Source organism: Oncorhynchus nerka, linkage group LG12 (genome assembly GCF_034236695.1).
Source record: "Oncorhynchus nerka isolate Pitt River linkage group LG12, Oner_Uvic_2.0, whole genome shotgun sequence".
Classification (NCBI taxonomy): domain Eukaryota; kingdom Metazoa; phylum Chordata; class Actinopteri; order Salmoniformes; family Salmonidae; genus Oncorhynchus; species Oncorhynchus nerka.
In genome coordinates, this window is record NC_088407.1 from 4663029 (window position 1) to 4688176 (window position 25148).

General features: G+C 49.8%; 1 pseudogene; it reads left to right on the forward strand.

Moving 5' to 3' along the window:
- Positions 1–23958, forward strand: part of LOC135574404 (zinc finger protein basonuclin-2-like) — a 115260-nt pseudogene extending 91302 nt beyond the window's left edge.
- Positions 23959–25148: the final 1190 nt, after the last annotated feature.

A 25148-nucleotide genomic window follows, 5' to 3' on the forward strand; every position in this document is an offset into this window, starting at 1 on the left:
GGAGAGGTGGAGGTGGTGGAGAGGTAGGAGAGGTGGAGAGGTGGAGGGGTGGAGAGGTGGAGAGGTGGAGAGATGGGTGGAGAGTGGAGAGGTGGAGAGGTGGAGAGGTGGAATGGTGGAGGGTGGGAGAGGTGGAGAGGTGGAGAGGTGGAGGGGTGGAGAGGTAGAGAGGTGGAGGGGTGGAGAGGTAGAGAGGTGGAGAGGTAGAGAGGTGGAGGGGTGGAGAGGTGGAGAGGTGGAGAGGTGGAGAGGTGGAGAGGTGGAGAGGTGGAGAGGTATAGAGGTGGAGAGATAGAGAGGTGGGAGAGGTGGAGAGGTGGAGAGATGGAGAGGTGGAGAGGTGGGAGGGTGGAGAGGTGGAGAGAGGTGGAGGGGTGGAGAGGCAGAGGTGGAGAGGTAGAGGGTGGAGAGTGGAGGGGTGGAGAGGTAGAGGGGTGGAGAGTGGAGGGTGGAGAGGTAGAGGGGTGGAGAGTGGAGGGTGGAGAGAGGTGGAGAGATGGAGAGGTGGAGAGGTAGAGGGGTGGAGAGGTGGAGAGGTGGAGAGGTGGAGAGGTGGAGAGGTGGGAGAGATAGAGAGGTGGGGAGAGGTGGAGAGGTATAGAGGTGGAGAGGGTGGAGAGGTGGAGGTGTGAGGAGGAGGTGGAGAGGTGGAGAGGTGGAGAGGTGGAGAGGTGTAGAGGTGGAGAGGTGGAGAGGTGGAGAGGTGGAGAGGTGGAGAGGCAGAGAGGTGGGAGAGGTGGAGGGGTGGAGAGGTGGAGGGGTGGAGAGGTGGAGAGGTGGGAGGTGGAGAGGTGGAGGTGGAGAGGTGGAGGAGAGAGGTGGAGAGGTGGAGGGGTGGAGAGGTAGAGGGGTGGAGAGGTGGGAGAGGAGGAGGTGGAGAGGTGGATGGGTGGAGAGGTAGAGAGGTGGAGGGGTGGAGAGGTAGAGGGAGGTGGAGAGGTGGAGAGGTAGAGGGGTGGAGAGGTGGAGAGGTAGAGAGGTGGAGAGGTGGAGGTGGAGAGATGGAGAGGTGGAGAGGTAGAGAGGCAGAGAGGTGGAGAGGTGGAATGGTGGAGAGGTGGAGAGGTGGAGAGGTGGAGGGGTGAGAGAGGTAGAGAGGTGGAGAGGTGGAGGGTGGAGAGGTGGAGAGGTAGATGGGTGGAGAGTGGAGAGGTGGAGAGGTGGAGAGGTGGAAGGTGGAGGGTGGAGAGGTGGAGAGGTAGAGAGGTAGAGGGGTGGAGAGGTGGAGAGGTGAGAGGTGGAATGGTGGAGAGGTGGAATGGTGGAGGTGGTGAGAGGTGGAGAGGTGGAGAGGTAGAGAGGTGGAGGGGTGGAGAGGTGGAGAGGTAGAGAGGTGGGAGAGGTGGAGAAGGTGGAGAGGTAGAGAGGTGGAGGGGTGGAGAGGTAGAGGGGTGGAGAGGTGGAGAGGTAGAGGGGTGGAGAGGTAGAGGGGTGGAGAGGTGGAGAGGTGGAGAGGTGGAGAGGTGGATGGGTGGAGAGGTAGAGAGGTGGAGGGAGGGGTGGAGAGGTAGAGGGGTGGAGAGGTGGAGAGGTAGAGGGTGGAGAGGTGGAGAGGTAGAGAGGTGGAGAGGTGGAGGGGTGGAGAGGTGGAGAGGTGGAGAGGTAGGAGGAGAGAGGTGGAGAGGTGGAATGGTGGGAGAGGTGGAATGGTGGAGGGGTGGAGAGGTGGAGGGAGAGGTGAGAGAGAGAGGTGGGAGGTGGAGAGGTGGAGAGGTAGAGAGGTGGAGAGGTGGAGAGGTGGAGAGGTAGAGAGGTGGAGGTGGAGGTGGAGAGGTATAGAGGTGGAGAGATAGAGAGGTGGAGAGGTGGGAGAGGGGGTGGAGAGGTGAGAGGTGGAGAGGTGGAGAGGTAGAGGGGTGGAGAGGTGGAGAGGTGGAGAGGTAGATGGTGGGTGGAGGTGGAGGGGTGGAGAGGTAGAGGGGTGGAGAGGTGGAGGGTGGAGAGGTGGAGGGTGGAGAGGAGAGGGTGGAGAGGTGGAGAGGTGGAGAGGTGGGAGGTGGAGAGGTAGAGAGGTGAGAGAGGTGGAGAGGTGGAGAGGTGGAGAGAGGTGGAGAGGTGGGAGAGGTATAGAGGTGGAGAGATAGAGAGGTGGAGAGGTGGAGAGTAGAGAGGTGGAGAGGTGGGAGAGGTGGAGAGGTGGAGAGGTGGAGAGGCAGAGAGGTGGAGGGTGGAGGGGTGGAGAGGTGGAGGTGGGGGAGAGGGGGAGAGGTGGAGGGGTGGAGAGAGGTAGAGGGGTGGAGAGTGGAGGGGTGGAGAGGTGGAGAAATGGAGAGGTGGAGAGGTAGAGGGGTGGAGAGGTGGAGGGTGGAGAGGTGGAGAGGTATAGAGGTGAGAGATGGAGAGGTGGAGAGGTGGAGAGGTGGAGGTGGAGAGGTAGAGAGGTAGAGAGGTGAGAGGTGAGATGGTGGAGAGGTGGAGAGGTGGAGAGGTGGAGGGGTGGAGAGGTAGAGAGGGGAGAGGTGGAGGGTGGAGAGGTGGAGAGGGAGATGGGTGGAGAGGGAGAGGTGGAGAGGTGGAGAGGTGGAAGGTGGAGGGGTGGAGAGGTGGAGAGGTAGAGAGGTAGAGGGTGGAGAGGTGGAGAGGTGGAGAGGTGGAATGGTGGAGAGGTGGAATGGAGGGAGGGGTGGAGAGGTGGAGAGGTGGAGAGGAGTAGAGAGGTGGAGGGGTGGAGGAGGTGGAGAGGTAGAGAGGTGGAGAGGTGGATGGGTGGAGAGGTAGAGAGGTGGAGGGGTGGAGAGGTAGAGGGGTGGAGAGGTGGAGAGGTAGAGGGGTGGAGAGGTGGAGAGGTAGAGAGGTGGAGAGGTGGGAGGGGTGGAGAGGTGGAGAGGTGGAGAGGTAGAGAGGTAGAGAGGTGGAGAGGTGGAATGGTGGAGAGGTGGAGAGGTGGAGAGGTGGAGGGGTGGAGAGGTAGAGAGGTGGAGAGGTGGAGGGGTGGAGAGGTGGAGAGGTAGATGGGTGGAGAGTGGAGAGGTGGAGAGGTGGAGAGGTGGAATGGTGGAGGGGTGTGGGGAGAGGTAGAGAGGTAGAGGGGGTGGAGAGAGGTGGAAGGTAGAGAGGTGGAGAGGTGGAATGGTGGAGAGGTGGAATGGTGGAGGTGGAGAGGTGGAGAGGTGGAGAGGTAGAGAGGTGGGAGGGTGGAGAGGTGGAGAGGTAGAGAGGTGGAGAGGTGGAGAGGTGGAGAGGTGGAGAGGTAGAGAGGTGGAGAGGTGGAGAGGTGGGAGAGGTAGAGAGGTGGAGAGGTGGGAGAGGTGGAGAGATAGAGAGGTGGGAGAGGTGGAGGGGTGGAGAGGTGGAGAGATGGAGAGGGGAGGTGGAGAGGTGGAGAGGTGGAGAGGTAGAGGGGTGGAGAGGTGGAGAGGTAGAGAGGTGGAGAGAGGTGGAGGGGTGGAGAGATGGAGAGGTGGAGAGGTAGAGAGGTAGAGAGGTGGAGAGGTGGAGATGGTGGAGAGGTGAGAGGAGAGGTGGGAGAGAGTGGAGGGGTGGAGAGGTAGAGAGGTGGAGAGGTGGAGGGGTGGAGAGGTGGAGAGGTAGAGGGTGGAGAGTGGAGAGGTGGAGAGGTGGAGAGGTGGAATGGTGGAGGGGTGGAGAGGTGGAGAGGTAGAGGAGGTGGAGGGGTGGAGAGGTGGAGAGGTGGAGAGGTGGGAATGGTGGAGAGGTGGAATGGTGGAGGGGTGGGAGAGGTGGAGAGGTGGAGAGGTAGAGAGAGGTGGAGGGTGGGAGAGGTGGAGAGGTAGAGAGGTGGAGAGGTGGATGGGTGGAGAGGTAGAGAGGTGGAGGGGTGGAGAGGTGGAGGGGTGGAGAGGTGGAGAGGTGGAGAGGTGGGGTGGAGAGGTAGAGGGTGGAGAGGTGAGAGTGGAGGGGTGGAGAGGTGGATGGAGGTGGAGAGGTAGAGAGGTGGAGGGGTGGAGAGGTAGAGGGGTGGGAGAGGTGGTGGAGGTAGAGGGTGGAGAGGTGGAGAGGTAGAGAGGTGAGAGAGGTGGAGGGGTGGAGAGGTGGAGAGGTGGAGAGGTAGAGAGGTAGAGAGGTGGAGAGGTGGAATGGTGGAGAGGTGGAATGGTGGGAGGTGGGAGGTGGATGTGGAGAGGTGGAGAGGGAGAGGTAGAGAGGTGGAGGGGTGGAGAGAGGTGGAGAGGTGGAGAGGTGGAGAGGTGGAGAGGGAGAGAGGAGGGGGAGAGGTGGAGAGGTATAGAGGTGGAGAGATAGAGTGGAGGAGGGAGATGGTGGAGAGGTGGGAGAGATGGAGAGGTGGAGGGGTGGAGAGGCAGAGAGGGGTGGAGAGGCAGAGGTGGAGAGGTAGAGGGGTGGAGAGTGGAGGGGTGGAGAGGTGGAGAGGGGTGGACAGTGGAGGGGTGGAGAGGGAGAGGTAGAGGGGTGGAGGTGGAGAGGTGGAGGGAAGGTGGTGGAGAGGTGGAGAGGTGGAGAGGTGGAGAGGTAGAGGGTGGAGAGGTGAGAGGGTGGAGAGGTGGAGAGGTATAGAGGTAGGAGGAGATAGAGAGGTGGAGAGGTGGAGAGGTGGAGAGGTAGAGAGGTAGAGAGAGGTGGAGAGGTGGAATGGTGGAGAGGTGGAGAGGTGGAGAGGTGGAGGGGTGGAGAGGCAGAGAGAGGTGGAGAGGTGGGAGGGGTGGAGAGGGGTGAGAGAGGTAGATGGGTGGAGAGTGGAGAGGTGGAGAGGTGGAGAGGTGGAATGGTGGAGGGTGGAGAGGTGGAGAGGTAGAGAGGTAGAGGGGTGGAGAGGTGGAGAGGTGGAGAGGTGGAATGGTGGAGAGGTGGAATGGTGGAGGGGTGGAGAGGTGGAGAGGTGGAGAGGTAGAGAGGTGGAGGGGTGGAGAGGTGGAGAGGTAGAGAGGTGGAGAGGTGGATGGGTGGAGAGGTAGAGAGGTGGAGGGGTGGAGAGGTAGAGGGGTGGAGAGGTGGAGAGGTAGAGGGGTGGAGAGGTGGAGAGGTAGAGAGGTGGAGAGGTGGAGGGGTGGAGAGGTGGAGAGGTGGAGAGGTAGAGAGGTAGAGAGGTGGAGAGGGTGGAATGGTGAGAGGTGGAGAGGTGGAGAGGTGGGAGGGGTGGAGAGGTAGAGAGGTGGAGAGATGGAGGGGTGGAGAGGTGGAGAGGTAGATGGGTGGAGAGTGGAGAGGTGGAGAGGTGGGAGAGGTGGAATGGTGGAGGGTGGAGAGGTAGAGAGGTAGAGGGGTGGAGAGGTGGAGAGGTAGAGAGGTGGAGAGGTGGAATGGTGGAGAGGTGGAATGGTGGAGGGGTGGAGAGGTGGAGAGGTGGAGAGGTAGAGAGGTGGAGGGGTGGAGAGGTGGAGAGGTAGAGAGGTGGAGAGGTGGAGAGGTGGAGAGGTGGAGAGGTAGAGAGGTGGAGAGGTATAGAGGTGGAGAGATAGAGAGGTGGAGAGGTGGAGAGGTGGAGAGATAGAGGGTGGAGAGGTGGGAGGGGTGGAGAGTGGAGAGATGGAGAGGTGGAGAGGTAGAGGGGTGGAGAGGTGCAGAGGTGGAGAGGTAGAGGGGGTGGAGAGTGGAGGGGTGGAGAGGTGGAGGGGTGGACAGTGGAGGGGTGGAGAGGTAGAGGGGTGGAGAGTGGAGGGGTGGAGAGGTGGAGACATGGAGAGGTGGAGAGGTAGAGGGGTGGAGAGGTGGAGGGGTGGAGAGGTGGAGAGGTATAGAGGTGGAGAGATAGAGAGGTGGAGAGGTGGAGGTATAGAGGTGGAGAGATAGAGTGGTGGAGAGGTGGAGAGGTGGAGAGATAGAGAGGTGGAGAGGTGGAGAGGTGGAGAGGTATAGAGGTGGAGAGATAGAGAGGGAGAGGTATAGAGGTGGAGAGATAGAGAGGTGTGGAGAGGTGGAGGGGTGGGAGAGGTGGAGAGGTAGAGAGGTAGAGGGGTGGAGAGTGGAGGGGGTGGAGAGGTAGAGGGGTGGAGAGTGGAGGGGTGGAGAGGTAGAGGGGTGGAGATGGAGATGGAGAGGTGGAGGGGTGGAGGGTGGAGAGGGGAGAGAGGTGGAGAGGTGGAGAGGTGGAGAGATGGAGGAGGTGGAGAGGTGGAGAGGGTGGAGAGGGTGAAGAGGTGAGAGGGGTGGAGAGGTGGAGAGGTGGAGAGGTGGAGAGATGGAGAGGTGGAGGTAGAGAGGTGGAGGGGTGGAGGTGGAGAGAGGTGGAGAGGTGGAGGGGTGGAGAGGTGGAGAGGTAGAGAGGTGGAGAGTGGAGGGTGGAGAGGTGGGAGAGGTGGAGAGGTAGAGAGGTGGAGAGGTGGAGGGGTGGAGAGGTGGAGTAGAGAGGTGGAGAGGTGGAGGGGTGGAGGGGTGGAGAGGTAGAGAGGTGGAGAGGTGAGTGGTGGAGAGGTGGAGAGGTAGAGGGTGGAGAGGTGGAGGGGTGGAGAGTTGGAGAGGTGGAGAGGTAGAGAGGTGGAGAGGTGGGAAGGTGGAGAGGTAGAGAGGTGGAGAGGTGGAGGGTGGAGAGGTGGAGAGGTAGAGGGGTGGAGAGATGGAGAGGTGGAGGGAGGGGAGGGGGAGAGGTAGAGAGGTGGAGAGGTGGGAGAGGTGGAGGGGTGGAGAGGTAGAGAGGTAGAGAGGTGGAGAGGTGGAGAGGTGGAGAGGTGGAGGTGGAGGTGGAGGGGTGGAGGTGGAGAGGTGGAGAGGTAGAGAGGTGGAGGGTGGGAGGAGGGTGGAGAGGAGAGAGGTGGAGAGGTGGAGGGGTGGAGAGGTGGAGAGGTGGAGGGTGGAGAGGTGGAGAGGTGGAAGGTAGAGGGGTGAGTGGAGAGGTGGAGGGGTGGAGAGGTGGAATGGTGGAGAGGTGGAAGGGTGGAGAGGTAGGAATGGTGGAGGGAGAGGTGGAGAGGTGGAGAGGTAGAGAGGTGGAGGGTGGAGAGGTGGAGAGGTAGAGAGGTGGAGGGGTGGAGGGTGGAGAGGGAGAGGTGGAGAGGTGGAGGGGGTGGAGAGGTAGAGGGTGGAGAGGTGGAGAGGTAGAGAGGGGTGGAGGAGAGTGGAGAGGTAGAGAGGTGGAGAGGTGGAGGGGGTGGAGAGGTGGAGGGGTGGAGAGGTGGAGAGGTGGAGAGGTGGAGAGGTGGAGAGGTGGAGAGGGGTGGAGAGGTGGAGAGGTGGAGGGGTGGAGAGGTAGAGAGAGGTGGAGGTGGAGGGGTGGAGAGGTGGAGAGGGTGGATGGGTGGAGAGGTGGAGAGGTGGAGAGGTGGAGAGGTGGAATGGTGGAGAGGTGGAGAGGTAGAGAGGTGGAGGGGTGGAGAGGTGGAGAGGTGGAGAGGTGGAGAGGTGGAAGGTGGAGAGGTGGGAGAGGTGGAGAGGTGGAGGAGGTGGAGAGGTTAGAGAGGTGGAGAGGTGGAGAGGTGGAGAGGTAGAGAGGTGGAGAGGTATAGAGGTGGAGAGATAGAGAGGTGGAGAGGTGGAGAGGTGGAGAGGTAGAGAGGTGGAGAGGTGGAGAGGTGAGAGGTGGAGAGGTGGAGAGATGGAGGTGGAGAGGTGTAGAGGTGGAGAGGTGGAGAGATGGAGAGGTGGAGAGGTGGAGAGGTGGAGTGGAGAGGTGGGAGAGGTAGAGAGGTGGAGAGGTGGAGGGGTGGAGAGGTAGAGGGTGGACAGTGGGGGTGGAGAGGTAGAGGGTGGAGAGGTGGAGAGGTGGAGAGGTAGAGAGGTGGAGAGGTGGAGGGGTGGAGAGGTGGATGGTGGAGGTGGAGAGGTGGAGAGGTGGAGAGAGGTGGAGAGGTAGAGGAGGGTGGAGAGGTGAGAGATAGAGGTGGAGAGGTGGAGAGGTGGAGAGGTGGAGGTGGAGAGGTGGAGAGGTGGAGAGGTATAGAGGTGGAGAGATAGAGAGGGGTGGAGAGGTATAGAGGTGGAGAGTGGAGAGGTGGAGAGGTGGAGGGTGGAGAGGTGAGAGGTAGAGAGGTAGAGGGTGGAGAGGTGGAGGGGTGGAGAGGTAGAGGGGTGGAGAGTGGAGGGGTGGAGAGGTGAGAGGGTGGAGAGGTGGAGAGGTGGAGGTGGAGGGGTGGAGGGGTGGAGAGGAGTAGAGGAGGTGGAGAGGTGAGAGGTGGAGAGGTGGAGAGTGGAGAGGAGAGAGAGGTGGAGAGGTGGAGAGGTGGAGGTGGAGGGGTGGAAGAGGTAGAGAGGTGGAGAGGTGGAGAGGTGGAGAGATGGAGAGGTGGAGAGGTGGAGAGGTGGGGTGGAGAGGTGGAGAGAGGTGGAGAGGTGGAGGGGTGGAGAGGTGGAGAGGTAGAGAGGGTGGAGAGGTGGAGGGGTGGAGAGGTGGAGAGGTGGAGAGGTGGAGAGAGAGGTGGAGAGGTGGAGGGTGGAGGTAGAGCAGAGAGAGGTGGAGAGGTGGAGGGTGGAGAGGTAGAGAGGTGGAGAGGTGGAGGGTGGTGGAGAGGTGGAGAGGTAGAGGGGTGGAGAGTGGAGGGGTGGAGAGGTGGAGGGAGAGGTGGAGAGGTAGAGAGAGGTGGAGAGGTGGAGAGGTGGAGAGGTGGAGAGGTGGAGAGGTGGAGGGGTGGAGAGGTGGAGAGGTGGAGGGGTGGAGAGATGAGAGAGGTGGAGAGGTGGAGGGGAGGTGGAGAGGTAGAGAGGTGGAGAGGTGGAGAGGTGGAGGGGTGGAGAGGTAGAGAGGTGGAGAGGTGGAGAGGTGGAGAGGTGGAGAGGTGGAGGAGAGGTGGAGAGGTGGGGGGTGGAGAGGTGGAGAGGTAGAGAGGTGGAGGTGGAGAGGGTGGAGAGGAGAGAGGTGGAGAGGTAGAGGGGTGGAGAGGTGGAGGGGTGGAGAGTTGGAGAGCTGGAGGAGGTGGAGGGTGGAGAGGAGAGGGTGGAGAGGCAGAGGTGGATAGAGGTGGAGAGGTAGAGGGGAGAGAGAGTGGAGGGTGGAGGGGTGGAGAGGTGGAGGTGGAGAGGTGGAGAGGTAGATGATGGAGAGTGGAGGGGTGGAGAGGTGGAGGGGTGGAGAGGTGGAGAGGTGGAGGGGTGGAAAGGTGGAGAGGTAGAGGTGGGGGTGGAGAGTGGAGAGGTAGAGGTGAGAGGTGGAGAGGTGGAGAGGTGGAGAGATGGGAGAGGTGGAGAGGTGGAGAGGTGGAGAGGTGGGAGTGGGGTGGAGAGGTGAGAGGTAGATGGGTGGAGGTGGAGGGGTGGAGAGGTGGGAGAGGGGGAGAGGTGGAGAGGTGGAGGGTGGAGAGGTGGAGAGGTAGAGAGGTGGAGAGGTGGAGAGGTGGAGGTGGAGAGGTGGAGAGGTGGAGAGAGGTGGAGAGGTGGAGAGGTGGAGAGGTGGAGAGGTGGAGAGGTGGAGAGGTGGAGAGGTGGAGGAGGTGGAGAGGTGGAGGGGTGGAGAGGTGGAGAGGTGGAGAGGTGGAGAGGTGGAGAGGTGGAGAGGTAGAGGGGTGGAGAGGTGGAGAGGTGGAGAGAGGTAGAGAGGTGGAGAGGTGAGAGGTGGAGAGATAGAGGTGGAGGTGGAGAGGTGGAGAGGTGGAGAGGTAGAGAGGTGGAGGGTGGAGGGGTGGAGGGGTGGAGGGTGGAGAGGTGGAGAGGTGGAGGGGTGGAGAGGTGGAGAGGTGAGAGAGGTGGAGAGGTGGAGAGGTGGAGAGGTGGAGAGGTAGAGAGGTGGAGAGGTGGAGAGGTGGAGGGGTGGAGAGGTGGAGAGGTGGAGAGGTGGAGATTTGGGGGTGGAGATTTAGACGGGTGGAGAGGTGGAGAGGTGGAGAGGTGGAGAGGTGGAGGGGTGGAGAGGTGGAGAGGTGGAGGGTGGAGAGGTGGAGAGGTAGAGGGGTGGAGAGGTGGAGAGGTGGAGAGGTGGAGAGGTGGAGATTTAGGAGGTGGAGGTGGAGGGGTGGAGAGGTGGAGAGGCAGAGAGGTAGAGAGGGAGAGGTGGAATGGTGGAGAGGTGGAGAGGTGGAGGTGGAGAGGTGGAGAGGTGGAGAGGAGAGAGGTGGAGGGGTGGAGAGGTAGAGAGGTGGAGAGGTGGAGAGGTAGAGAGGTGGAGAGGTGGAGAGTTGGAGAGGTGGAGATTTAGAGGGTGGAGAGGTGGAGAGGTGGAGAGAGAGGTGGAGAGGTGGAGAGGTGGAGAGGTGAGATTTAGAGGGTGGAGAGGTGGAGAGGTGGAGAGAGGGTAGAGAGGTGAGAGGTGGAATGGTGGAGAGGGGTGGAGAGGTGGAGGTGGAGAGGTGGAGAGTTGGAGAGGTGGAGAGAGGTGGAGAGGTGGAGAGGTAGAGAGGTGGAGAGGTGGAGAGGTGGAGAGGTGGAGATTTGGAGAGGTGGAGAGGTGGAGAGGTTGGGAGGGTGGAGAGGTGGAGAGGTGGAGAGGTAGAGAGGTGGAGAGGTGGAGAGGAGGTGGAGAGGTGGAGAGGTGGAGAGGTGGAGAGGTAGAGAGGTGGAGAGGTGGAGGGGTGGAGAGGTGGAGAGGTAGAGAGGTGGAGAGAGAGAGGTGGAGAGGTGGAGTGGTGGAGGTGGAGAGTTAGAGAGGTGGAGAGGGGTGGAGAGGTGGAGAGGTGGAGAGGTGGAGGGGTGGAGATGGTAGAGGTGGGAGAGAGAGGTGGAGAGGTGGAGGGTGGAGAGGTGGAGGTAGATGGGTGGAGAGTGGAGAGGTGGAGAGGTGGAGAGGTGGAGGGTGAGAGGTGGAGGTGAGAGGTGGAGAGGTGGAGAGGTGGAGAGGTGGAGAGGTGGAGAGGTGGAGAGGTAGAGGGGTGGAGAGGTGGAGAGGTGGAGAGGTGGAGAGGTGGAGAGGTGGAGAGGTGGAGAGGTGGAGAGGTGGAGAGGTGGAGAGGGTGAGAGGTGGAGAGGTGGAGGGGTGGAGAGGTGGAGAGGTGGAGAGGTGGAGAGGTGGAGAGGTGGAGAGGTGGAGAGAGGTGGAGAGGTAGAGAGGTGGAGAGGTGGAGGTGGAGAGGTGGAGAGGTGGAGAGATAGAGAGGTGGAGAGGTGGAGGGGTGGAGAGGTGGAGAGGTGGAGGGTGGAGAGGTGGAGAGGTGGAGGGGTGGAGAGGTGGAGAGGTAGAGAGAGGTGGAGAGGTGGAGAGGTGGAGAGGTGGAGGGGTGGAGAGGTGGAGAGGTGGAGAGAGGTGGGGAGAGGTGGAGGGTGGAGAGGTGGAGAGGTGGAGAGGTGGAGAGAGGGGTGGAGATTGGAGGGTGGAGAGGTGGAGAGGTGGAGAGGTGGAGGGGGTGGAGAGGTGGAGAGGTGGAGAGGTGGAGAGGTGGAATGGTGGAGGGGTGGAGAGTGGAGGGGTGGAGAGGTGGAGGGGTGGAGAGGGAGAGTGGAGGTGGAGAGGTGGAGAGGTGGGAGGGTGGAGAGGTAGAGAGGTGGAGAGGTGGAGAGTGGAGAGGTGGTTTTAGAGGGTGGAGGTGGAGGTAGAGAGGTGGAGAGGTGGAGAGGTTGGAGAGGTGGAGATTTAGAGGGTGGAGAGGTGGAGAGGTAGAGAGGTAAGAGGAGGTGGAGAGGTGGAATGGTGGAGGGTGGAGATGTGGAGAGGTGGAGGGGTGGAGAGGTAGGAGGTGGAGAGGTGGAGAGGTGGAGAGGTGGAGAGGGAGAGAGGTGGAGAGGTAGAGAGGTGGAGAGGTGGAGAGGTAGAGAGGTGGAGAGGTGGAGAGGTGGAGAGGTAGAGAGGTGGAGAGGTGAGAGGTGGAGTGGAGGGGTGGAGAGTGGAGGGGTGGAGAGGTAGAGAGGTGGAGAGGTAGAGAGGTGGAGAGGTGGAGAGGTGGAGAGTGGAGGGGTGGAGAGTTGGAGAGGTGGAGAGGTGGAGAGGTGGAGAGGTATAGAGGTAGAGAGATGGAGAGGTGGAGAGGTGGAGAGGTGGAGAGTGGAGGTGGAGAGTGGAGGGTGGAGAGTTGGAGAGGTGGAGAGGTAGAGAGGTGGAGAGGTATAGAGGTAGAGAGGTGGAGAGGTGGAGAGTGGAGAGGTAGAGAGGTGGAGAGGTGGAGGGGTGGATGGGTGTATATTTGGAGGGCAGAAGGAAAGGTGGTGGAGAGGTGGAGGGCAGGAGGAAAGGTGGTGGAGAGATGGAGGGCAGGAGGAGGTATTAGTATCTGGGCCATGTAAAGCTCTCAGGTGGGTATAGATCCTCATGGAGCAGATCCGCCTGTCGGGACAATCTTGATTCAGTCTCCCTGTGTTGTTAGCAGATCTGAGAACCCAGATAGCTGAGTGGAATTGTTATCGTACAACTGTATCATTTTACAGTACACCTACAGTAATATAAATACAGTATCATATTACAGTATATCTACAGTAATATAAATACAGTATATTACAGTACACCTACAGTAATATAAATACACTATATTACAGTACACCTACAGTAATATAAATACAGTATCATATTACAGTACACCTACAGTAATATTAATACAGTATCATATTACAGTACACCTACAGTAATATAAATACAGTATATTACAGTACACCTACAGTAATATAAATACAGTATATTACAATACACCTACAGTAATATAAATACAGTATATTACAGTACACCTACAGTAATATAAATACAGTATATCACAGTATATCTACAGTAATATAAATACAGTATATTACAGTACACCTACAGTAATATAAATACAGTATATTACAATACACCTACAGTAATATAAATACAGTATATTACAGTACACCTACAGTAATATAAATACAGTATATTACAGTATATCTACAGTAATATAAATATCGCATCATATTACAGTACACCTACAGTAATATAAATACAGTATTATATTACAGTAGACCTACAGTAATATAAATACAGTATATTACAGTACATCTACAGTAATATAAATACAGTATATTACAGTACACCTACAGTAATATAAATACAGAATATTACAGTACATCTACAGTAATATAAATACAGTATATTACAGTACACCTACAGTAATATAAATACAGTATCATATTACAGTACACCTACAGTAATATAAATACAGTATATTACAGTACACCTACAGTAATATAAATACAGTATCATATTACAATACACCTACAGTAATATAAATACAGTATCATATTACAGTACACCTACAGTAATATAAATACAGTATATTACAGTACACCTACAGTAATATAAATACAGTATCATATTACAGTACACCTACAGTAATATAAATACAGTATATCACAGTACATTTACAGTAATATAAATACAGTATATTACAGTATATTACAGTAATATAAATACACATCTACAGTAATATAAATACAGTATATTACAGTACACCTACAGTAATATAAATACAGTATATTACAGTACATCTACAGTAATATAAATACAGTATATTACAGTACACCTACAGTAATATAAATACAGTATCATATTACAGTACACCTACAGTAATATAAATACAGTATATATTACATTACATTTACAGTAATATAAATACAGTATATTACAGTACACCTACAGTAATATAAATACAGTATCATATTACAGTACACCTACAGTAATATAAATACAGTATATTACAGTACACCTACAGTAATATAAATACAGTATATTATAGTACATCTACAGTAATATAAATACAGTATATTACAGTAAACCTACAGTAATATAAATACAGTATATCACAGTACATTTACAGTAATATAAATACAGTATATTACAGTACACCTACAGTAATATAAATACAGTATATTACAGTACACCTACAGTAATATAAATACAGTATATTACAGTACACCTACAGTAATATAACTACAGTATATCACAGTACATTTACAGTAATATAAATACAGTCTATTACAGTACATTTACAGTAATATAAATACAGTATATTACAGTAATATAAATACAGTATATTACAGTACACCTACAGTAATATAAATACAGTATTATATTACAGTACACCTACACTAATATAAATACAGTATCATATTACAGTACACCTACAGTAATATAAATACAGTATATTACAGTACACCTACAGTAATATAAATACATTATATTACAGTACATTTACAGTAATATTAATACAGTATATTACAGTACACCTACAGTAATATAAATACAGTATATTACAGTACACCTACAGTAATATAAATACAGTATATATTACAGTACACCTACAGTAATATAAATACAGTATATTACAGTACACCTACAGTAATATAAATACAGTATATTACAGTGCACCTACAGTAATATAAATACAGTATATTACAGTACACCTACAGTAATATTAATACAGTATATTACAGTACATTTACAGTAATATTAATACAGTATATTACAGTACATTTACAGTAATATTAATACAGTATATTACAGTACATTTACAGTAATATAAATACAGTATATTACAGTACACCTACAGTAATATAAATACATTATATTACAGTACATTTACAGTAATATTAATACAGTATATTACAGTACACCTACAGTAATATAAATACAGTATATCACAGTATATCACAGTACATTTACAGTAATATAAATACAGTATATTACAGTACACCTACAGTAATATAAATACAGTATATTACAGTGCACCGACAGTAATATAAATACAGTATTATATTACAGTACATCTACAGTAATATAAATACAGTATTATATTACAGTACATCTACTGTCACGCCCTGGTCGAAATATTTTGTGTTTTTCTTTATGTTTTGGTCAGGCCAGGGTGTGACATGGGTTTTTGTATGTGGTGTGTAGCTTAGTGGGATTGTATCTTAGTGGGGTGTTCTGGGAGAGTCTATGGCTGTCTGAAGTGGTTCTCAATCAGAGGCAGGTGTTTACCGTTGTCTCTGATTGGGAACCATATTTAGGCAGCCATATTCTTTGGTTGTATTGTGGGTGATTGTCCTTAGTGTCTTGATGTCCTGAGTCTGTGTTAGTTTGCACCAGTTTAGGCTGTTTCGGTTTTCATTACGTTTATTGTTTTGTTGAGTTTATATTTTGATTCGTGTTACGTTGTTTTATTAAACATGGATCGAAATCTACACGCTGCAGTTTGGTCCGACTCTCCTTCTCCATTAGAAAACCGTTACAGAATCACCCACCACAGGACCAAGCAGCGTGTCAACAGGCAGGAGCCACAGGAGAAGCGACAGGTGCAGCAGGAGCAACAGCAGCAGCAGCAAAGGCAGCAGCAGGAGAAGCAACAGAAGCAGCAGCAGCAGTGGGAGAGGCTGCACTCTTTGGATAAATGGACTTGGGAGGAGATCCTTGACGGAAAAGGACCCTGGGCAGAGCCATGGATGGAATTGGAGCTGTCGGCGAAGCAGAGTGCTGAGTCTGAGAGTGTGGAGGATGTAGTGGACAGAGTAGAAAGAAAGCTGTTGGCGTGGCATAGTATGCACGGCATACCAGTGCCAGCACCACGCATCAGGTCTACAGTGCGTCCCGCCTGTCCAGCGCTGCCGGAGCGTCCCGCCTGTCCGGCGCCGCTGCCGGAGCCTCCCGCCTGTCCGGCGCCGCTGCCGGAGCCTCCCGCCTGTCCGGCGCCGCTGCCGGAGCCTCCCGCCTGTCCGGCGCCGCTGCCGGAGCTTCCCGCCTGTCCGGCGCTGTCAGAGCTACCGCCCCTCATGCCAGAGGCGCCAGAGCCCCCTCATTCCAGAGGCACCAGTACTCCTCAGTCCAGCACTGCCAGAGCCTTTTCTCCAGTCTGCCCAGCGCCGTCTGAGCTACCCGTCTGCCCAGCGCCGCCAGTACCGCCAGTCTGCCCACCGCCGCCAGTCTGCCCTGTGCCACCTCCACACTCCAGTCCTCCGGTAGCAGCTCCCCGCACCAGGCTTCCTGTGCGTGTCCTCGATCCAGTACCACCAGTTCCAGCACCACGCACCAGGCCTTCAGTGCGCCTCGCCTGTTCAGCGCAGCCAGCGCTTTTCTCCTCTCCTGCGCTGTTGGAGTCTCCCGCCTGTTTAGCGCAGCCAGAGCCTTTCTCCTCTACAGCGCTGCCGGAGTCTCCCGCCTGTTCAGCGCAGCCAGAGCTGTCAGTCTACATGGAGCAGCCAGAGCTGCCAGTCGGCAAGGAGCTGCCAGAGCTCTCAGTCAACATGAAGCAGCCAGAGCTGTCAGTCTGCAAGGAGCTGTCAGTCTGCAAGGAGCTGCCAGTCTGCAAGGAGCTGCCAGTCTGCAAGGAGCTGCCAGTCTGCAAGGAGATGTCAGTCTGCAAGGAGCTGTCAGTCTGCAAGGAGCCGCCAGTCTGCCCAGTGCCGCCAGTGCTCCCAGTCTGCCCAGCACCGCCAGTCTGCCCAGCGCCGCCAGTCTGCCCAGCGCCGCCAGTCTGCCCAGCGCCGCCAGTCTGTCAGGATCAGTTAGATCCATCAGTCAGCCAGGATCCGCCAGAAGTGCCAGTCGGCCAGGATCTGCCAGTAGTGCCAGTCGGCCAGGATCTGCCAGTCGGCCAGGATCCGCCAGTGTGCCAGGATCCGCCAGTCAGCAGGATCCGCCAGTCTGCCAGGATCCGCCAGAAGTGCCAGTCAGCCAGGATCCGCCAGTCAGCCAGGATCCGCCAGTCAGCCAGGATCTGCCAGATCCGCCAGTCAGCCAGGATCCGCCAGTCAGCCAGGATCTGCCAGACCGGCTAGTCAGCCAGGATCTGCCAGTCAGCCAGGATCTGCCAGATCCGCTAGTCAGCCAGGATCCGCCAGTCAGCCAGGATCCGCCAGTCAGCCAGGATCTGCCAGATCCGCTTGTCAGCCAGGATACGTCAGTCAGCCAGGATCCGCCAGTCAGCCAGGATCTGCCAGATCCGCCAGTCAGCCAGGATCCGCCAGTCAGCCAGGATCCGCCAGTCAGCCAGCCAGATCCGCCAGTCAGCCAGGATCTGCCAGTCAACAGGATCTAGTCGCTTGTCAGCCAGGATCCGCCAGTCAGCCAGGATCTGCCAGTCAGCCAGGATCTGCCGGAACCACCAGCCAGCCAGGATCTCAGCCAGGTGCCAGATCCATCAGCCAGGACCTCAGCCAGGATCTGAGCTTCCAGGATCTGCCCGGAACCACCAGCCAGCCAGGCTGGTAGATCCTCAACCTGCCTGAGCTTCCTCTCACTCCTGAGCTTCCTCTCACTCCTGAGCTTTCTCTCACTCTCGAGCTTTCTCTCACTCTCGAGCTTTCTCTCACTCTCGAGCTTTCTCTCACTCCCGAGCTTCCCTCAGTCCCGAGCTGCCTCCGTCCCGAGCTGTCCTTCAGTCCCGATCTGCTCCTCAGTCCAGTGGGTTTCTGGGTGAGGACTACTAGGCCATGGTCGGGCGGCGAGGGTGGACTATCCAGGGACGCGAGGAAGAGGGACTAAGACAATGTTTGAGTGGGGTCCGCGTCCCGCACCGGAGCCGCCACCATGGACAGACGCCCACCCGGACCCTCCCTATTGTTTTGAGGTGCGTTCGGGAGTCCGCACCTTGGGGGGGGGGGTTCTGTCACGCCCTGGTCGAAGTATTTTGTGTTTTTCTTTATGTTTTGGTCAGGCCAGGGTGTGACATGGGTTTTTGTATGTGGTGTGTAGCTTAGTGGGATTGTATCTTAGTGGGGTGTTCTGGGAGAGTCTATGGCTGTCTGAAGTGGTTCTCAATCAGAGGCAGGTGTTTACCGTTGTCTCTGATTGGGAACCATATTTAGGCAGCCATATTCTTTGGTTGTATTGTGGGTGATTGTCCTTAGTGTCTTGATGTCCTGAGTCTGTGTTAGTTTGCACCAGTTTAGGCTGTTTCGGTTTTCATTACGTTTATTGTTTTGTTGAGTTTATATTTTGATTCGTGTTACGTTGTTTTATTAAACATGGAGCGAAATCTACACGCTGCAGTTTGGTCCGACTCTCCTTCACCAATAGAAAACCGTTACACCTACAGTAATATAAATACAGTATCATATTACAGTACACCTACAGTAATATAAATACAGTATATTACAGTACACCTACACTAATATAAATACAGTATCATATTACAGTACACCTACAGTAATATAAATACAGTATATTACAGTACACCTACAGTAATATAAATACAGTATATTATAGTACACCTACAGTAATATAAATACAGTATATTACAGTACACCTACAGTAATATAAATACAGTATATTACATCTACAGTAATATAAATACAGTATATTACAGTACACCTACAGTAATATTAACACATTATATATTACAGTACACCTAGAGTAATATAAATACGGTATATTACAGTACACCTACAGTAATATAAATACAGTATCATATTACAGTACACCTACAGTAATATTAATACAGTATATTACAGTACATTTAGAGTAATATAAATACAGTATATTACAGTACACCTACAGTAATATAAATACAGTATATACAGTACATTTACAGTAATATAAATACAGTATCATATTACAGTACACCTACAGTAATATAAATACAGTATCATATTACAGTACACCTACATTAATATAAATACAGTATATTACAGTACACCTACAGTAATATAAATACAGTATCATATTACAGTACACCTACAGTAATATAAATACAGTATATTATAGTACACCTACAGTAATATAAATACAGTATATTACAGTAGAACTACAGAAATATAAATACAGTATATCACAGTACATTTACAGTAATATAAATACAGTATATTACAGTACACCTACAGTAATATAAATACAGTATATTACAGTACATCTACAGTAATATAAATACAGTCATATTACAGTACACCTACAGTAATATAAATACAGTATCATATTACAGTACATTTACAGTAATATAAATACAGTATATCACAGTACATTTACAGTAATATAAATACAGTATATATTACAGTAATATAAATACAGTATTATATTACAGTACACCTACAGTAATATAAATACAGTAGTATATTACAGTACACCTACAGTAATATAAATACAGTATCATATTACAGTACACCTACAGTAATATAAATACAGTATATTACAGTACACCTACAGTAATATAAATACAGTATCATATTACAGTACACCTACAGTAATATAAATACAGTATATTATAGTACACCTACAGTAATATAAATACAGTATATTACAGTAGACCTACAGTAATATAAATACAGTATATTACAGTACACCTACAGTAATATAAATACAGTATATCACAGTACATTTACAGTAATATAAATACAGTATATTACAGTACACCTACAGTAATATAAATACAGTATATTACAGTACATCTACAGTAATATAAATACAGTATATTACAGTACACCTACAGTAATATAAATACAGTATATCACAGTACATTTACAGTAATATAAATACAGTATATTACAGTACATTTACAGTAATATAAATACAGTATATTACAGTAATATAAATACAGTATATTACAGTACACCTACAGTAATATAAATACAGTATATTACAGTACATTTACAGTAATATAAATACAGTATCATACATTTACAGTAATATAAATACAGTATATTACAGTAATATAAATACAGTATATTACAGTACACCTACAGTAATATAAATACAGTAGTATATTACAGTACACCTACAGTAATATAAATACAGTATATTACAGTACACCTACAGTAATATAAATACAGTATATTACAGTACACCTACAGTAATATAAATACAGTATATTACAGTACACCTACAGTAATATAAATACAGTATATTACAGTACACCTACAGTAATATAAATACAGTATATTACAGTACACCTACAGTAATATAAATACAGTATATTACAGTACACCTACAGTAATATAAATACAGTATATTACAGTACACCTACAGTAATATAAATACAGTATATTACAGTACACCTACAGTAATATAAATACAGTATATTACAGTACATTTACAGTAATATAAATACAGTATATTACAGTACACCTACAGTAATATAAATACAGTATATTACAGTACACCTACAGTAATATAAATACAGTATATTACATATTACAGTACACCTACAGTAATATAAATACAGTATCATATTACAGTACACCTACAGTAATATAAAATATATTACAGTACATACAGTAATATTACAGTACACCTACAGTAATATAAATACAGTATATATTACAGTACACCTACAGTAATATAAATACAGTATATTACAGTACACCTACAGTAATATAAATACAGTATCATATTACAGTACACCTACAGTAATATAAATACAGTATATTACACTACACCTACAGTAATATAAATACAGTATTATATTACAGTACACCTACAGTAATATAAATACAATCATATTACAGTACACCTACAGTAATATAAATACAGTATATTACAGTACACCTACAGTAATATAAATACAGTATATTACAGTACATCTACAGTAATATAAATACAGTATATTACAGTACATTTACAGTAATATAAATACAGTATATTACAGTAATATAAATACAGTATTATGTTACAGTACACCTACAGTAATATTAATACAGTATATTACAGTACACCTACAGTAATATAAATACAGTATCATATTACAGTACACCTACAGTAATATAAATACAGTATCATATTACAGTACACCTACAGTAATATAAATACAGTATATTACAGTACACCTACAGTAATATAAATACAGTATATTACAGTACACCTACAGTAATATAAATACAGTATATTACAGTACACCTACAGTAATATAAATACAGTATTATATTACAGTACACCTACAGTAATATAAATACAGTATATTACAGTACACCTACAGTAATATAAATACAGTATATCACAGTACACCTACAGTAATATAAATACAGTATATTACAGTACATTTACAGTAATATAAATACAGTATATTACAGTACACCTACAGTAATATAAATACAGTATATTACAGTACATCTACAGTAATATAAATACAGTATATTACAGTACACCTACAGTAATATAAATACAGTATATCACAGTACACCTACAGTAATATAAATACAGTATATTACAGTACACCTACAGTAATATAAATACAGTATATCACAGTACACCTACAGTAATATAAATACAGTATATTACAGTACACCTACAGTAATATAATAATGTATCAGGTTGACACTATTCTAGAGGCCTTAATTAACCAAGGCTTCCAAACTGGCAGGGACTCCATGGTTAAACAGACCAAAAGAACATGGCAACATGCTCAACCATTTAAGGGTTATGACTTCCTGCCATTCCAATCTGTCCCCTATACATTTTAAATGTGTGGGCATTATAACCTCATAGGAGTGCTTGTTTTGTACAGCATTCTCACTCATGGGTGCAACAAATATAGCCCCTTTACAAGACACGCCTCAAAATATGTTAATGAGAGAGAAACAACAACACCATGCACAGTATGTCACTGTATTCTGTGGGGTTGAATTACACTATCTTTCAAAATACAGCAATTACTTCTAAGCCAACAACATTTTCCCACAATGCACCACCATTTACATTGTGCTGCAGTAAAAAAAAATTCAGAGTATTTTACTGTTGATTATACCGCCAATGATGATGGTATAATCACAGTTTTTCAGTACAGTTTTACTTACTGTTAGGAACTGGGCCTCATTCCTCATTCCCCCCCCCCCACCCCCACCCGCTCTGCTCTGCTAAAGGGATGGACACATCTGGGCAGTGTGTGTGCGTGTGTGTGTGTGTGTGTGTGTGTGTGTGTGAATACTTGGCACGTTGGATCGGCGCGAGCGAGCGCTGCGACAGGTGGTTGATTAGTGTAGTCATTACCCAGCATACTTCACAACAACGTACCTCCTGATGGAGTGTCGGAGGGAAGGACCACCATATATAGACATGATATAGATAGATATATATCCTATATCCTATATACATATATATAGGACCACAATATATAGACATGATAGATATATATCCTATATACATATATCATATATATAGGACCACCATATATATACATGATATAGATAGATATATATCCTATATACATATACACATATATATATAGGACCACCTATACAACAGGAATGGAACTGGGACTAGATGATGGAACCTGGAGACTAAATCACTGGAACTTTAGTTCGCCGTCAGTTTGTGTGGTTCCATTTACTTTCTTAATGAGTTGTGTTTTCATTTGTTCCCTTTAGATAGTTAGTTAGTTCAGTTAGTTAGTTCAGTTAGTTAGTTTTAGTTCAGTTAGATTAGTTTAGTTCAGTTAGTTCAGTTAGTTCAGTTAGTTATTTCAGTTAGTTCAGTTAGTTAGTTTAGTTCAGTTAGTTTTAGAATAGTTAGTTCAGTTAGTTAGTTCAGTTAGTTCAGTTAGTTAGTTTAGTTCAGTTAGTTTAGTTCAGTTAGTTATTTCAGTTAGTTCAGTTAGATTAGTTTAGTTCAGTTCAGTTAGTTCAGATTCAGTTAGATTAGTTTAGTTCAGTTTCAGATAGTTCAGTTAGTTAGTTAGATTAGTTTAGTTAGTTCAGTTAGTTCAGTTAGTTTAGTTCAGTTAGTTTTAGTTCAGTTAGATTAGTTTAGTTAGTTCAGTTAGTTAGTTTAGTTCAATTAGTTTAGTTAGTTAGTTCAGTTAGTTCAGTTAGTTTAATTAGTTCAGTTAGTTTAGTTAGTTTAGTTAGTTCTGTTTGTTCAGTTAGTTCAGATCAGATAGTCAGTTAGATTAGTTTAGTTCAGTTAGTTCAGATAGTTCAGTTAGTTCAGTTAATTTAATGTTAGTTCAGTTAGTTCATTAGTTAGTTTAGTTCAGTTAGTTCAGTTAGTTCAGTTTTAGTTTTAGTTTGTTAGTTTAGTTCAGTTAGTTCAGTTAGTTCAGTTAGATAGTTCAGTTAGTTAGTTATTTCAGTTAGTTTCAGTTAGTTAGTTTATTTAGGTTCAGTTAGTTATTTCAGTTAGTTCAGTTAGTTAGTTAGTTAATTGAGTTAGTTCAGAAAGTTTGTTAGTTTAGTTAGTTTAGTTTTAGTTCAGTTAGGTTTGTTTAGTTAGTTTAGTTAGTTTAGGTTAGTTCAGTTATTAGTTTCAGTTGAATTAGTTTAGTTAGTTAGTTCATTTAGTTCAGTTAGTTTAGTTAGTTCTGTTAGTTTAGTTAGTTTAGTTAGTTCAGTTAGTTGAGTAGATTAGTTCAGAAAGTTTGTTCAGTTTGTTTGGTTTATCCAGTAGGTTTGTTAGTTCAGTTAGTTAGTTTAGTTAGTTAATCTCAGTTAGTTCAGTTAGTTTAGATAGTTAGTTAATATGGTTCGTTAGTTCAGTTAGTTTAGTTAGTTAGTTAGTTCAGTTAGTTTAGTTAGTTAGTTAGTTAGTTAGTTTAGTCAGTTAATTAATTTGGTTAGTTGAGTTAGTTTATTAAGTTCCGTAAGTTCCGTTACTTAGTTCAGTTATTTCAGTTAGTTTAGTTAGCTGAGTTAGTTAGTTCAGTTAGTTCAGTAGGTTAGTTCAGTAAGTTGATTAAGTTCAGTTAGTTTAGTTAGTTTAGTAGGTTAGTTCAGTTAGTTAGTTTAATTAGTTCAGTTACTTAGTTCAGTTGGTTCAGTTAGTTTAGTTAGTTTTCAGAGTTCAATTAGTTTAGTTAGTCCAGATAGTTTGTTTGGTTAGTGTTCCTTAGTGTTCAGGGTCTATCTCTGCTCTGTCTAGCTGTTCCCTAATTACCCTACTCTACCTGAATCACATCACAGTGCCCAACATCTGACCCACAGTCCCATTGACCCACAGCCCCACAGCCCCACAGCCCCACAGCCCCACAGACCCACAGCCCCACAGCCCCACAGACCCACAGCCCCACAGCCCCACAGCCCCACAGACCCACAGACCCACAGCCCCACAGCCCCACAGCCCCATTGACCCACAGCCCCACAGCACCACAGCCCCACAGCCCCACAGCCCCACAGCCCCACAGCCCCCCCACAGCCCCACAGCCCCACAGCCCCATTGACCCACAGCCCCACAGACCCACTGCCCACAGACCCACAGACCCACTGCCCACAGACCCACAGACCCACTGCCCACAGACCCACAGACCCACTGCCCACAGACCCACAGACCCACAGACCTACTGCCACACAACCCCATTGCCTCACAGTCCCACAGTGGTTCAGTCAGTGTGAGTGTATGGACCATGGGACAGCGGGAGAGAGAGAGAGAGAGAGAGAGAGAGAGAGAGAGAGAGAGAGAGAGAGAGAGAGAGAGAGAGAGAGAGAGAGAGAGAGAGAGAGAGAGAGAGAGAGAGAGATGTTCAGTCAGTGTATGGTTGGTTATAGGAATTGGTCTTTAAGTACCATAGAGGCCTTCTGCAAACAACATGTGGAAAGGCTTTGGGCTCTAATGTAGCGTGGAGCGTTTATGGACTGCAGAGGACTGAGACTCCAACCACTGTCCGTTCGTCAGGCAGGCAGGGAGACAGGCAGGCAGGGAGAGAGGCAGGCAGGGAGACAGGGAGACAGGCAGGGAGACAGGGAGACAGGCAGGGAGACAGGCAGAAGGGAGACAGGCAGGCAGGGAGACAGGCAGGGAGACAGGCAGGCAGGGAGACAGGCAGGGAGACAGGCAGGGAGACAGGCAGAAGGGAGACAGGCAGGCAGGGAGACATGGAGACAGGCAGGCAGGGAGACATGGAGACAGGCAGGCAGGGAGACAGGCAGGGAGACAGGCAGGGAGACAGGCAGGGAGACAGGCAGAAGGGAGACAGGCAGGCAGGGAGACAGGGAGACAGGCTGGCAGGGAGACAGGCAGGGAGACAGGGAGACAGGCAGGGAGACAGGCAGAAGGGAGACAGGCAGGCAGGGAGACAGGCAGGGAGACAGGGAGACAGGCAGGGAGACAGGCAGAAGGGAGACAGGCAGGCAGGGAGACAGGGAGACAGGCTGGCAGGGAAACAGGCAGGGAGACAGGGAGACAGGCAGGGAGACAGGCAGGGAGACAGGCAGGGAGACAGGCTGGCGGGGAGACAGGCAGGGAGACAGGGAGACAGGTAGGGAGACAGGCAGGCAGGGAGACAGGCAGGCAGGGAGACAGGCAGGGAGACAGGCAGGGAGACAGGCAGGGGGACAGGCAGGGGGACAGGCAGGGGGACAGGCAGGGAGACAGGCAGGCAGGGAGACAGGCAGGCAGGGAGACAGGCAGGGAGACAGGCAGGGAGACAGGCAGGGGGACAGGCAGGGAGACAGGCAGGCAGGGAGACAGGCAGGCAGGGAGACAGGGAGACAGGCTGGCAGGGAGACAGGCTGGCAGGGGACAGGCAGGGAGACAGGGAGACAGGCAGGGAGACAGGCAGAAGGGAGACAGGCAGGCAGGGAGA